Raw genomic sequence first — 2,355 nt, 5'->3', positions numbered from 1 at the left:
ACACGCCTTCCTCCTTAAAATGGTTCCTGGGTAGGGCTTTACCTGCTGCTCAGCCAACAAGCTCCCAAAAAGCTTGCAAAATCCCTAAGTGGCGAGCACCCCACTGGTGCTCCGCCACACTCATGCAATATGAAAGAAGAAGGAACTACTCTATCAAGTAGGACATGGTAAGAGTAAACCAGATCTGCAGACTGAAATGCGCACCATTTTTCATTACAGCTTGATCAAAACTTGATCAATGTTCAGATCCAGATGCACATTAGGTTTAGTGTAAAAGTCAGGGCTTGGGTTTCAAATCAAGAATAAGGTCTGGATTCAGTTTACAGGCCTGGATATCTTCAAAGCAGTTCTCACAAGATTTCAGCTCCAAATGGCAGAAACTTCACTAGGTTGCTTGGCAGAAACTTTGGAGCAGTGAACAATCTTACAAGTTCAAATCTTCTTGTGAAGTTTCCATCCAATTGGGCACATCTGAACTGGAACCAGAAAATAGTCTTGGGAACCAACCTGGAACCAAACTGATAGAAAGTGGGACAGATCTAGAGATTAGAATCTGAAACTTCTGAAATTTGAGAGGCACTTGGTAGCTATCTGAAATACCACTGAACAGGGGACTGATGGGACACCTAACAAGGCAGTTCCACAGCTTGCTCACACCAGACCTGGGCCTAATGCAGTCAATCAAATGGGACCCTACCCTCCACCAGAAGGAAGGCTGTGTATATCAATATGACACTTTGTGAGATGGTGAATTGTGACAGGTGGTGCGTGAGGAAAACCTGGAAGGGCAGATAATTCAGTCAGAGCCTCAGGGAGGTACGGGAAATATAGCTCACAGGGACAATGCAACACTGAACACCTGGGTTCTGTGCCCTGCTTCATCTGGGGGGGTCTGAATACACATCTTCCTGCCTGCCCCGCAATCCCAAGAAAGTTCCCTAACCATCAGCCTCAAATCTAGTCTGGGTAGAGGCTCCCAGTCCTCTGACTGCTGAGAGTGCACTACTGTGAAGAAAGGAGTTAAAGATTCAGGGAACATGCAGCATAATGGTTAGGGTGCTCACTTGGGAGGGTGGAATCCTGGGGCCTTTGTACACACCACAAAATTGGCCTTTAAAGCAGCTTAAATGCCGTTTTGTAGCACTGTAATGGCGTTGCTGTTTGCACGCTCGGCAGCGTATTCCGCTTTAAACGACTTTGGTACGTAGCAGGATAAAACACCTCCAAGGTGTTTTAGTTTGCTACCTAACAACATGCAACAGTGCAAGGTGCACTTGAAGCTGACATGCTCAAAGCAGTTCACTCCCCCCACGAAGAGACAGGTAAGGATTGGGCCCCCACCCTTGTGTACGCACCATGGGGCTTTAGTTCAGTTTAATTCCCCCTAAATTGAAGCGGTATTTTTAAAAACCCACCGTTTCAATTTAGGGAGAACTGAACCGAATTAAACCCCCGTGGTGTGTACAAGCAGCCCTGGGTTCCAGTCCCTGCTTTTGGCCTTTACATGCATTTTACACTAAATAGTCATTATATATAATACACAAAGTCCACCATCACTACCAGTACGTCCCCCTTCTTCCTTCTTGGCACCATTTCAAAAACAAAACAGTGGCCCTGGTTTCTATTTGAAAGAAAGGGCTCAGCAGGCTAATTTTTGTTGCCTTCCCGCTCACCAGGCTGGTTTTTCTGGTGCCCCTTCTGCGGGGTCTGTCTCACCCCGAGCATTGCTTGGGCAACCTCCAGCTAGAACTAGACATTGCCAAATGTAGTGGATCAGCTATGCCAGGATGTGTCCCAGCACAGCTGATCAACTTCACTGGGCAAAACACATGTCACCTGCTGTCCCCCCTGCTGATCTAGCACAACGATGGGCAATGTGTTCCCTACTTCCAGAGACACTCCTCTGGCAATCTACAGGGGTGCATCTCTTCAAGCAAAGGAAACCAGGAGACTTTGGTGGGATCCCAAGGCTGGGGCTGTCAATCAGCCGTTCGGCAGTCTCAGCCCTGGGACAGCACCAGAGTTCAACACTCCAAAAAATGATGAAAGAGGATGTCCCTTTAAGAGCCTAGCTCTTAAAATCTGCCCCACACTGAAATGTTAATTCAGTGTTGCTAAGTCTCTTCTAGGATGCAGCCTTTAGTCTTTCTGTGCCTCATCTCCTCATCTATAAAATGGGGATAATAATCCTCAATTTATAGGGATGTTAGTGCAAAATTAATTTAAAGATTGTGAGGCACACAAATATGTAAAAGCAGCTATATAAATACCTGTTATAGATTAACTAGGGTGAGAGGGTTGCAACAGGATACTTAAAATAGAGACCTGCTCATTCATCCAGTGTATGCTTTAAAT

This window comes from Alligator sinensis, unplaced genomic scaffold (genome assembly GCF_000455745.1).
Source record: "Alligator sinensis unplaced genomic scaffold, ASM45574v1 scaffold445_1, whole genome shotgun sequence".
NCBI lineage: Eukaryota > Metazoa > Chordata > Crocodylia > Alligatoridae > Alligator > Alligator sinensis.
This window is presented reverse-complemented; position numbering follows the sequence as displayed.